Below are 13,852 nucleotides of genomic sequence, written 5' to 3' on the forward strand. Positions count from 1 at the left end.
CCACCCCAGTTTAGACATGGCCATATGCAAATCAGTCTTGACCCTGTGCCTCATGGGAACAGTCCAGCCCGAACTGCCAAGCCATGTCTTCCCTGGACCGGAATCAAGCATCCTAGGACCGGTTTCTGGCTATCAGCCGTCATCAGCCAGGATAGCTTGACTCCAGTGGCGTAGTGAGCACGGGTCCCACGTCTGGGAATACCCATCCCACTTAGGGCGAAAAGCGTTACAACAAACAAATGATGGACGGAATGCTGACAATGCAGACATTCTCCCCCAGTCAAGAGATCTGGGTTAAATCCATTGTTCTTTTGCCCACTACGCCACCCTAGTTTAGACATGGCCATATGCAAATCAGTCTTGACCCTGTGCCTCATGGGAACAGTCCAGCCCGAACTGCCAAGCCATGTCTTCCCTGGACCGGAATCAAGCATCCTAGGACCGGTTTCTGGCTATCAACCGTCATCAGCCAGGATAGCTAGACTCCAGTGGCGTAGTGAGCACGGGTCCCACGTCTGGGAATACCCATCCCACTTAGGGCGAAAAACGTTACAACAAACAAATGATGGACGGAATGCTGACAATGCAGACATTCTCCCCCAGTCAAGAGATCTGCGTTAAATCCATCGTTCTTTTGCCCACTACGCCAACCCAGTTTAGACATGGCCATATGCAAATCAGTCTTGACCCTGTGCCTCATGGGAACAGTCCAGCCCGAACTGCCAAGCCATGTCTTCCCTGGACCGGAATGAAGAATCCTAGGACCGGCTTCTGGCTATCAGTCGTCATCAGCCAGGATAGTTTGACTCCAGTGGCGTAGTGAGCACGGGTCCCACGTCTGGGAATACCCATCCCACTTAGGGCGAAAAGCGTTACAACAAACAAAGGATGGACGGAATGCTGACAATGCAAACATTCTCCCCCAGTCAAGAGATCTTGGTTAAATCCATCTTTCTTTTGCCCACTACGCCACCTCAGTTTAGACATGGCCATATGCAAATCAGTCTTGACCCTGTGCCTCATGGGAACAGTCCAGCCCGAACTGCCAAGCCATGTCTTCCCTGGACCGGAATCAAGCATCCTAGGACCGGTTTCTGGCTATCAGCCGTCATTAGCCAGGATAGCTTGACTCCAGTGGCGTAGTGAGCACGGGTCCCACGTCTGGGAATACCCATCCCACTTAGGGCGAAAAGCGTTACAACAAACAAATGATGGACGGAATGCTGACAATGCAGACATTATCCCCCAGTCAAGAGATCTAGGTTAAATCCATCGTTCTTTTGCCCACTACGCCACCCCAGTTTAGACATGGCCATATGCAAATCAGTCTTGACCCTGTGCCTCATGGGAACAGTCCAACCCGAACTGCCAAGCCATGTCTTCCCTGGACCAGAATCAAGCATCCTAGGACCGGTTTCTGGCTATCCGCCGTCATCAGCCAGGATAGCTTGACTCCAGTGGCGTAGTGAGCACGGGTCCCACGTCTGGGAATACCCATCCCACTTAGGGCGAAAAGCGTTACAACAAACAAATGATGGACGGAATGCTGACAATGCAGACATTCTCCCCCAGTCAAGAGATCTGGCTTAAATCCATCGTTCTTTTGCCCACTACGCCACCCCAGTTTAGACATGGCCATATGCAAATCAGTCTTGACCCTGTGCCTCATGGGAACAGTCCAGCCCGAACTGCCAAGCCATGTCTTCCCTGGACCGGAATCAAGCATCCTAGGACCGGTTTCTGGCTATCAGCCGTCATCAGCCAGGATAGCTTGACTCCAGTGGCGTAGTGAGAACGGGTCCCACGTCTGGGAATACCCATCCCACTTAGGGCGAAAAGCGTTACAACAAACAAATGATGGACGGAATGCTGACAATGCAGACATTCTCCCCCAGTCAAGAGATCTGGGTTAAATCCATCGTTCTTTTGCCCACTACGCCACCCCAGTTTAGACATGGTCATATGCAAATCCGTCTTGACCCTGTGCCTCATGGGAACAGTCCAGCCCGAACTGCCAAGCCATGTCTTCCCTGGACCGGAATCAAGCATCCTAGGACCGGTTTCTGGCTATCAGCCGTCATCAGCCAGGATAGCTTGACTCCAGTGGCGTAGTGAGCACGGGTCCCACGTCTGGGAATACCAATCCCACTTAGGGCGAAAAGCATTACAACAAACAAATGATGGACGGAATGCTGACAATGCAGACATTCTCCCCCAGTCAAGAGATCTGGGTTAAATCCATCGTTCTTTTGCCCACTACGCCACCCCAGTTTAGACATGGCCATATGCAAATCAGTTTTGACCCTGTGCCTCATGGGAACAGTCCAGCCCGAACTGCCAAGCCATGTCTTCCCTGGACCGGAATCAAGCATCCTAGGACCGGTTTCTGGCTATCAGCCGTCATCAGCCAGGATAGCTTGACTCCAGTGGCGTAGTGAGCACGGGTCCCACGTCTGGGAATACCCATCCCACTTAGGGCGAAAAGCGTTAAAACAAACAAATGATGGACGGAATGCTGACAATGCAGACATTCTCCCCAGTCAAGAGATCTGGGTTAAATCCATCTTTCTTTTGCGCACTACGCCACCCCAGTTTAGACATGGCCATATGCAAATCAGTCTTGACCCTGTGCCTCATGGGAACAGTCCAGCCCGAACTGCCAAGCCATGTCTTCCCTGGACCGGAATCAAGCATCCTAGGACCGGTTTCTGGCTATCAGCCGTCATCAGCCAGGATAGCTTGACTCCAGTGGCATAGTGGGCACGGATCCCACGTCTGGGAATACCCGTCCCACTTCGGGCGAAAAGCGTTACAACAAACAAATGATGGACGGAATGCTGACAATGCAGACATTCTCCCCCAGTCAAGAGATCTGGGTTAAATCCATCGTTCTTTTGCCCACTATGCCACCCCAGTTTAGACATGGCCATATGCAAATCAGTCTTGACCCTGTGCCTCATGGGAACAGTCCAGCCCGAACTGCCAAGCCATGTCTTCCCTGGACCGGAATCAAGCATCCTAGGACCGGTTTCTAGCTATCAGCCGTCATCAGCCAGGATAGCTTGACTCCAGTGGCGTAGTGAGCACGGGTCCCACGTCTGGGAATACCCATCCCACTTAGGGCGAAAAGCGTTACAACAAACAAATGATGGACGGAATGCTGACAATGCAGACATTCTCCCCCAGTCAAGAGACCTGGGTTAAATCCATCGTTCTTTTGCCCACTACGCCACCCCAGTTTAGACATGGCCATATGCAAATCAGTCTTGACCCTGTGCCTCATGGGAACAGTCCAGCCCGAACTGCCAAGCCATGTCTTCCCTGGACCGGAATCAAGCATCCTAGGACCGGTTTCTGGCTATCAGCCGTCATCAGCCAGGATAGCTTGACTCCAGTGGCGTAGTGAGCACAGGTCCCACGTCTGGGAATACCCATCCCACTTAGGGCGAAAAGCGTTACAACAAACAATTGATGGACGGAATGCTGACAATGCAGACATTCTCCAACAGTCAAGAGATCTAGGTTAAATCCATCGTTCTTTTGCTCACTACGCCACCCCAGTTTAGACATGGCCATATGCAAATCAGCCTTGACCCTGTGCCTCATGGGAACAGTCCAGCCCAAACTGCCAAGCCATGTCTTCCTTGGACCGGAATCAAGCATCCTAGGACCGGTTTCTAGCTATCAGCCGTCATCAGCCAGGATAGCTTGACTCCAGTGGCGTAGTGAGCACGGGTCCCACGTCTGGGAATACCCATCCCACTTAGGGCGAAAAGCGTTACAACAAACAAATGATGGACGGAATGCTGACAATGCAGACATTCTCCCACAGTCAAGAGATCTGGGTTAAATCTATCATTCTTTTGCCCACTACGCCACCCCAGTTTAGACATGGCCATATGCAAATCAGTCTTGACCCTGTGCCTCATGGGAACAGTCCAGCCCGAACTGCCAAGCCATGTCTTCCCTGGACCGGAATCAAGCATCCTAGGACCGGTTTCTGGCTATCAGCCGTCATCAGCCAGGATAGCTTGACTCCAGTGGCGTAGTGAGCACGGGTCCCACGTCTGGGAATACCCATCCCACTTAGGGCGAAAAGCGTTACAACAAACAAATGATGGACGGAATGCTGACAATGCAGACATTCTCCTCCAGTCAAGAAATCTGGGTTAAATCCATCGTTCTTTTGCCCACTACGCCACCCCAGTTTAGACATGGCCATATGCAAATCAGTCTTGACACTGTGCCTCATGGGAACAGTCCAGCCCGAACTGCCAAGCCATGTCTTCCCTGGACCGGAATCAAGCATCCTAGGACCAGTTTCTGGCTATCAGCCGTCATCAGCCAGGATAGCTTGACTCCAGTGGCGTAGTGAGCACGGGTCCCACGTCTGGGAATACCCATCCCACTTAGGGCGAAAAGCGTTACAACAAACAAATGATGGACGGAATGCTGACAATGCAGACATTCTCCCCCAGTAAAGAGATCTGGGTTAAATCCATCGTTCTTTTGCCCACTACGCCACCCCAGTTTAGACATGGCCATATGCAAATCAGTCTTGACCCTGTGCCTCATGGGAACAGTCCAGCCCGAACTGCCAAGCCATGTCTTCCCTGGACCGGAATCAAGCATCCTAGGACCGGTTTCTGGCTATCAGCCGTCATCAGCCAGGATAGCTTGACTCCAGTGGCGTAGTGAGCATGGGTCCCACGTCTGGGAATACCCATCCCACTTAGGGCGAAAAGCGTTACAACAAACAAATGATGGACGGAATGCTGACAATGCAGACATTCTCCCCCAGTCAAGAGATCTAGGTAAAATCCATTGTTCTTTTGCCCACTACGCCACCCCAGTTTAGAGATGGCCATATGCAAATCAGTCTTGACCCTGTGCCTCATGGGAACAGTCCAGCCCGAACTGCCAAGCCATGTCTTCCCTGGACCGGAATCAAGCAACCTAGGACCGGTTTCTGGCTATCAGCCGTCATCAGCCAGGATAGCTTGACTCCAGTGGCGTAGTGAGCACGGGTCCCACGTCTGGGAATACCCATCCCACTTAGGGCGAAAAGCGTTACAACAAACAAATGATGGACGGAATGCTGACAATGCAGACATTCTCCCCCAGTCAAGAGATCTGGGTTAAATCCATCGTTCTTTTGCCCACTACGCTACCCCAGTTTAGACATGGCCATATGCAAATCAGTCTTGACCCTGTGCCTCATGGGAACAGTCCAGCCCGAACTGCCAAGCCATGTCTTCCCTGGACCGGAATCAAGCATCCTAGGACCGGTTTCTGGCTATCAGCCGTTATCAGCCAGGATAGCTTGACTCCAGTGGCGTAGTGAGCACGGGTCCCACGTCTGGGAATACCCATCCCACTTAGGGCGAAAAGCGTTACAACAAACAAATGATGGACGGAATGCTGACAATGCAGACATTCTCCCCCAGTCAAGAGATCTGGGTTAAATCCATCGTTCTTTTGCCCACTACGCCACCCCAGGTTGGACATGGACATATGCAAATCAGTCTTGACCCTGTGCCTCATGGGAACAGTCCAGCCCGAATTGCCAAGCCATGTCTTCCCTGGACCGGAATCAAGCATCCTAGGACCGGTTTCTGGCTATCAGCCGTCATCAGCCAGGATAGCTTGACTCCAGTGGCGTAGTGAGCACGGGTCCCACGTCTGGGAATACCCATCCCACTTAGGGCGAAAAGCGTTACAACAAACAAATGATGGACGGAATGCTGACAATGCAGACATTCTCCCCCAGTCAAGAGATCTAGGTTAAATCCATCGCTCTTTTGCCCACTACGCCACCCCAGTTTAGACATGGCCATATGCAAATCAGTCTTGACCCTGTGCCTCATGGGAACAGTCCAGCCCGAACTGCCAAGCCATGTCTTCCCTGGACCGGAATCAAGCATCCTAGGACCGGTTTCTGGCTATCAGCCGTCATCAGCCAGGATAGCTTGACTCCAGTGGCGTAGTGAGCACGGGTCCCACGTCTGGGAATACCCATCCCACTTAGGGCGAAAAGCGTTACAACAAACAAATGATGGACGGAATGCTGACAATGCAGACATTCTCCCCCAGTCAAGAGATCTAGGTTAAATCCATCGTTCTTTTGCCCACTACGCCACCCCAGTTTAGACATGGCCATATGCAAATCAGTTTTGACCCTGTGCCTCATGGGAACAGTCCAGCCCGAACTGCCAAGCCATGTCTTCCCTGGACCGGAATCAAGCATCCTAGGACCAGTTTCTGGCTATCAGCCGTCATCAGCCAGGATAGCTTGACTCCAGTGGCGTAGTGAGCACGGGTCCCACGTCTGGGAATACCCATCCCATTTAGGGTGAAAAGAGTTACAACAAACAAATGATGGACGGAATGCTGACAATGCAGACATTCTCCCCAGTCAAGAGATCTGGGTTAAATCCAATCTTCTTTTGCCCACTACGCCACCCCAGTTTAGACATGGCCATATGCAAATCAGTCTTGACCCTGTGCCTCATGGGAACAGTCCAGCCCGAAATGCCAAGCCATGTCTTCCCTGGACCAGAATCAAGCATCCTAGGACCGGTTTCTGGCTATCAGCCGTCATCAGCCAGGATAGCTTGACTCCAGTGGCATAGTGAGCACGGGTCCCACGTCTGGGAATACCCATCCCACTTAGGGCGAAAAGCGTTACAACAAACAAATGATGGACGGAATGCTGACAATGCAGACATTCTCCCCCAGTCAAGAGATCTGGGTTAAATCCATCGTTCTTTTGCCCACTACGCCACCCCAGTTTAGACATGGCCATATCCAAATCAGTCTTGACCCTGTGCCTCATGGGAACAGTCCAGACCGAACTGCCAAGCAATGTCTTCCCTGGACCGGAATCAAGCATCCTAGGACCGGTTTCTGGCTATCAGCCATCATCAGCCAGGATAGCTTGACTCCAGTGGCGTAGTGAGCATGGGTCCCACGTCTGGGAATACCCATCCCACTTAGGGCGAAAAGCGTTACAACAAACAAATGATGGACGGAATGCTGACAATGCAGACATTCTCCCCCAGTAAAGAGATCTGGGTTAAATCCATCGTTCTTTTGCCCACTACGCCACCCCAGTTTAGACATGGCCATATGCAAATCAGTCTTGACCCTGTGCCTCATGGGAACAGTCCAGCCCGAACTGCCAAGCCATGTCTTCCCTGGACCGGAATCAAGCATCCTAGGACCGGTTTCTGGCTATCAGCCGTCATCAGCCAGGATAGCTTGACTCCAGTGGCGTAGTGAGCATGGGTCCCACGTCTGGGAATACCCATCCCACTTAGGGCGAAAAGCGTTACAACAAACAAATGATGGACGGAATGCTGACAATGCAGACATTCTCCCCCAGTCAAGAGATCTAGGTAAAATCCATTGTTCTTTTGCCCACTACGCCACCCCAGTTTAGAGATGGCCATATGCAAATCAGTCTTGACCCTGTGCCTCATGGGAACAGTCCAGCCCGAACTGCCAAGCCATGTCTTCCCTGGACCGGAATCAAGCAACCTAGGACCGGTTTCTGGCTATCAGCCGTCATCAGCCAGGATAGCTTGACTCCAGTGGCGTAGTGAGCACGGGTCCCACGTCTGGGAATACCCATCCCACTTAGGGCGAAAAGCGTTACAACAAACAAATGATGGACGGAATGCTGACAATGCAGACATTCTCCCCCAGTCAAGAGATCTGGGTTAAATCCATCGTTCTTTTGCCCACTACGCTACCCCAGTTTAGACATGGCCATATGCAAATCAGTCTTGACCCTGTGCCTCATGGGAACAGTCCAGCCCGAACTGCCAAGCCATGTCTTCCCTGGACCGGAATCAAGCATCCTAGGACCGGTTTCTGGCTATCAGCCGTTATCAGCCAGGATAGCTTGACTCCAGTGGCGTAGTGAGCACGGGTCCCACGTCTGGGAATACCCATCCCACTTAGGGCGAAAAGCGTTACAACAAACAAATGATGGACGGAATGCTGACAATGCAGACATTCTCCCCCAGTCAAGAGATCTGGGTTAAATCCATCGTTCTTTTGCCCACTACGCCACCCCAGGTTAGACATGGACATATGCAAATCAGTCTTGACCCTGTGCCTCATGGGAACAGTCCAGCCCGAATTGCCAAGCCATGTCTTCCCTGGACCGGAATCAAGCATCCTAGGACTGGTTTCTGGCTATCAGCCGTCATCAGCCAGGATAGCTTGACTCCAGTGGCGTAGTGAGCACGGGTCCCACGTCTGGGAATACCCATCCCACTTAGGGCGAAAAGCGTTACAACAAACAAATGATGGACGGAATGCTGACAATGCAGACATTCTCCCCCAGTCAAGAGATCTAGGTTAAATCCATCGTTCTTTTGCCCACTACGCCACCCCAGTTTAGACATGGCCATATGCAAATCAGTCTTGACCCTGTGCCTCATGGGAACAGTCCAGCCCGAACTGCCAAGCCATGTCTTCCCTGGACCGGAATCAAGCATCCTAGGACCGGTTTCTGGCTATCAGCCGTCATCAGCCAGGATAGCTTGACTCCAGTGGCGTAGTGAGCACGGGTCCCACGTCTGGGAATACCCATCCCACTTAGGGCGAAAAGCGTTACAACAAACAAATGATGGACGGAATGCTGACAATGCAGACATTCTCCCCCAGTCAAGAGATCTAGGTTAAATCCATCGTTCTTTTGCCCACTACGCCACCCCAGTTTAGACATGGCCATATGCAAATCAGTTTTGACCCTGTGCCTCATGGGAACAGTCCAGCCCGAACTGCCAAGCCATGTCTTCCCTGGACCGGAATCAAGCATCCTAGGACCAGTTTCTGGCTATCAGCCGTCATCAGCCAGGATAGCTTGACTCCAGTGGCGTAGTGAGCACGGGTCCCACGTCTGGGAATACCCATCCCATTTAGGGCGAAAAGAGTTACAACAAACAAATGATGGACGGAATGCTGACAATGCAGACATTCTCCCCAGTCAAGAGATCTGGGTTAAATCCAATCTTCTTTTGCCCACTACGCCACCCCAGTTTAGACATGGCCATATGCAAATCAGTCTTGACCCTGTGCCTCATGGGAACAGTCCAGCCCGAAATGCCAAGCCATGTCTTCCCTGGACCGGAATCAAGCATCCTAGGACCGGTTTCTGGCTATCAGCCGTCATCAGCCAGGATAGCTTGACTCCAGTGGCATAGTGAGCACGGGTCCCACGTCTGGGAATACCCATCCCACTTAGGGCGAAAAGCGTTACAACAAACAAATGATGGACGGAATGCTGACAATGCAGACATTCTCCCCCAGTCAAGAGATCTGGGTTAAATCCATCGTTCTTTTGCCCACTACGCCACCCCAGTTTAGACATGGCCATATCCAAATCAGTCTTGACCCTGTGCCTCATGGGAACAGTCCAGACCGAACTGCCAAGCAATGTCTTCCCTGGACCGGAATCAAGCATCCTAGGACCGGTTTCTGGCTATCAGCCATCATCAGCCAGGATAGCTTGACTCCAGTGGCGTAGTGAGCACGGGTCCCACGTCTGGGAATACCCATCCCACTTAGGGCGAAAAGCGTTACAACAAACAAATGATGGACGGAATGCTGACAATGCAGACATTCTCCCCCAGTCTAGAGATCTGGGTAAATCCATCGTTTTTTTGCCCACTACGCCACTCCAGTTTAGACATGGCCATATGCAAATCAGTCTTGACCCTGTGCCTCATGGGAACAGTCCAGCCCAAACTGCCAAGCCATGTCTTCCCTGGACCGGAATCAAGCATCCTAGCACCGGTTTCTGGCTATCAGCCGTCATCAGCCAGGATAGCTTGACTCCAGTGGCGTAGTGAGCACGGGTCCCACGTCTGGGAATACCCATCCCACTTAGGGCGAAAAGCGTTACAACAAACAAATGATGGACGGAATGCTGACAATGCAGACATTCTCCCCCAGTCAAGAGATCTGGGTTAAATCCATCGTTCTTTTGCCCACTACGCCACCCCAGTTTAGACATGGCCATATGCAAATCAGTCTTGACCCTGTGCCTCATGGGAACAGTCCAGCCCGAACTGCCAAGCCATGTCTTCCCTGGACCGGAATCAAGCATCCTAGGACCGGTTTCTGGCTATCAGCCGTCATCAGCCAGGATAGCTTGACTCCAGTGGCGTAGTGAGCACGGGTCCCACGTCTGGGAATACCCATCCCACTTAGGGCGAAAAGCGTTACAACAAACAAATGATGGACTGATTGCTAACAATGCAGACATTCTCCCCCAGTCAAGAGATCTGGGTTAAATCCATCGTTCTTTTGCCCACTACGCCACCCCAGTTTAGACATGGCCATATGCAAATCAGTCTTGACCCTGTGCCTCATGGGAACAGTCCAGCCCGAACTGCCAAGCAATGTCTTCCCTGGACCGGAATCAAGCATCCTAGGACCGGATTCTGTCTATCAGCCGTCATCAGCCAGGATAGCTTGACTCCAGTGGCATAGTGAGCACGGGTCCCACGTCTGGGAATACCCATCCCACTTAGGGCAAAAAGCGTTACAACAAACAAATGATGGACGGAATGCTGACAATGCAGACATTCTCCCCCAGTCAAGAGATCTGGGTTAAATCCATCGTTCTTTTGCCCACTACGCCACCCCAGTTTAGACATGGCCATATGCAAATCAGTCTTGACCCTGTGCCTCATGGGAACAGTCCAGCCCGAACTGCCAAGCCATGTCTTCCCTGGACCGGAATCAAGCATCCTAGGACCGGTTACTGGCTATCAGCCGTCATCAGCCAGGATAGCTTGACTCCAGTGGCGTAGTGAGCACGGGTCCCACGTCTGGGAATACCCATCCCACTTAGGGCGAAAAGTGTTACAACAAACAAATGATGGACGGAATGCTGACAATGCAGACATTCTCCCCCAGTCAAGAGATCTGGGTTAAATCCATCGTTCTTTTGCCCACTACGCCACCCCAGTTTAGACATGGCCATATGCAAATCAGTCTTGACCCTGTGCCTCATGGGAACAGTCCAGCCCGAACTGCCAAGCCATGTCTTCCCTGGACCGGAATCAAGCATCCTAGGACCGGTTTCTGGCTATCAGCCGTCATCAGCCAGGATAGCTTGACTCCAGTGGCGTAGTGAGCACGGGTCCCATGTCTGTGAATACCCATCCCACTTAGGGCGAAAAGCGTTACAACAAACAAATGATGGACGGAATGCTGACAATGCAGACATTCTCCCCCAGTCAAGAGATCTGGGTTAAATCCATCGTTCTTTTGCCCACTACGCCACCCCAGTTTAGACATGGCCATATGCAAATCAGTCTTGACCCTGTGCCTCATGGGAACAGTCCAGCCCGAACTGCCAAGCCATGTCTTCCCTGGACTGGAATCAAGCATCCTAGGACCGGTTTCTGGCTATCAGCCGTCATCAGCCAGGATAGCTTGACTCCAGTGGCGTAGTGAGCACGGGTCCCACGTCTGGGAATACCCATCCCACTTAGGGCAAAAAGCGTTACAACAAACAAATGATGGACGGAATGCTGACAATGCAGACATTCTCCCCCAGTCAAGAGATCTAGGTTAAATCCATCGTTCTTTTGCCCACTACGCCACCCCAGTTTAGACATGGCCATATGCAAATCAGTCTTGACCCTGTGCCTCATGGGAACAGTCCAGCCCGAACTGCCAAGCCATGTCTTCCCTGGACCGGAATCAAGCATCCTAGGACCAGTTTCTGGCTATCAGCCGTCATCAGCCAGGATAGCTTGACTCCAGTGGCGTAGTGAGCACGGGTCCCACGTCTGGAAATACCCATCCCACTTAGGGCGAAAAGCGTTACAACAAACAAATGATGGACGGAATGCTGACAATGCAGACATTCTCCCCCAGTCAAGAGATCTGGGTTAAATCCATCGTTCTTTTGCCCACTACATCACCCCAGTTTAGAAATGGCCATATGCAAATCAGTCTTGACCCTGTGCCTCATGGGAACAGTCCAGCCCGAACTGCCAAGCCATGTCTTCCCTGGACCGGAATCAAGCATCCTAGGACCGGTTTCTGGCTATCAGCCGTCATCAGCCAGGATAGCTTGACTCCAGTGGCATAGTGAGCACGGGTCCCACGTCTGGGAATACCCATCCCACTTAGGGCGAAAAGCGTTAAAACAAACAAATGATGGACGGAATGCTGACAATGCAGACATTCTCCCCAGTCAAGAGATCTGGGTTAAATCCATCGTTCTTTTGCCCACTACGCCACCCCCGTTTAGACATGGCCATATGCAAATCAGTCTTGACCCTGTGCCTCATGGGAACAGTCCAGCCCGAACTGCCAAGCCATGTCTTCCCTGGACCGGAATCAAGCATCCTAGGACCGGTTTCTGGCTATCAGCCGTCATCAGCCAGGATAGCTTGACTCCAGTGGAGTAGTTAGCACGGGTCCCACGTCTGGGAATACCCATCCCACTTAGGGCGAAAAGCGTTACAACAAACAAATGATGGACGGAATGCTGACAATGCAGACATTCTCCCCCAGTCAAGAGATCTGGGTTAAATCCATCGTTCTTTTGCCCACTACGCCACCCCAGTTTAGACATGGTCATATGCAAATCCGTCTTGACCCTGTGCCTCATGGGAACAGTCCAGCCCGAACTGCAAAGCCATGTCTTCCCTGCACCGGAATTAAGCATCCTAGGACCGGTTTCTGGCTATCAGCCGTCATCAGCCAGGATAGCTTGACTCCAGTGGCGTAGTGAGCACGGGTCCCACGTCTGGGAATACCCATCCCACTTAGGGCGAAAAGCGTTACAACAAACAAATGATGGACGGAATGCTGACAATGCAGACATTCTCCCCCAGTCAAGAGATCTGGGTTAAATCCATTGTTCTTTTGCCCACTACGCCACCCCAGTTTAGACATGGCCATATGCAAATCAGTCTTGACCCTGTGCCTCATGGGAACAGTCCAGCCCGAACTGCCAAGTCATGTCTTCCCTGGACTGGAATCAAGCATCCTAGGACCGGTTTCTGGCTATCAGCCGTCATCAGCCAGGATAGCTTGACTCCAGTGGCGTAGTGAGCACGGGTCCCACGTCTGGGAATACCAATCCCACTTAGGGCGAAAAGCATTACAACAAACAAATGATGGACGGAATGCTGACAATGCAGACATTCTCCCCCGGTCAAGAGATCTGGGTTAAATCCATCATTCTTCTGCCCACTACGCCACCCCAGTTTAGACATGGCCATATGCAAATCAGTCTTGACCCTGTGACTCATGGGAACAGTCCAGCCCGAACTGCCAAGCCATGTCTTCCCTGGACCGGAATCAAGCATCCTAGGACCGGTTTCTGGCTATCAGCCGTCATCAGCCAGGATAGCTTGACTCCAGTGGCGTAGTGAGCACGGGTCCCACGTCTGGGAATACCCATCCCACTTAGGGCGAAAAGAGTTACAACAAACAAATGATGGACGGAATGCTGACAATGCAGACATTCTCCCACAGTCAAGAGATCTGGGTTAAATCCATCGTTCTTTTGCCCACTACGCCACCCCAGTTTAGACATGGCCATGTGCAAATCAGTCTTGACCCTATGCCTCATGGGAGCAGTCCAGCCCGAACTGCCAAGCCATGTCTTCCCTGGACCGGAATCAAGCATCCTAGGACCGGTTTCTGGTTATCAGCCATCATCAGCCAGGATAGCTTGACTCCAGTGGTGTAGTCAGCACATGTCCCACGTCTGGGAATACCCATCCCACTTAGGGCGAAAAGCGTTACAACAAACAAATGATGGACGGAATGCTGACAATGCAGACATTCTCCCACAGTCAAGAGATCT

The sequence above is a fragment of the Triturus cristatus genome, chromosome 7 (genome assembly GCF_964204655.1).
Source record: "Triturus cristatus chromosome 7, aTriCri1.1, whole genome shotgun sequence".
Taxonomy (NCBI): Eukaryota; Metazoa; Chordata; class Amphibia; order Caudata; family Salamandridae; genus Triturus; species Triturus cristatus.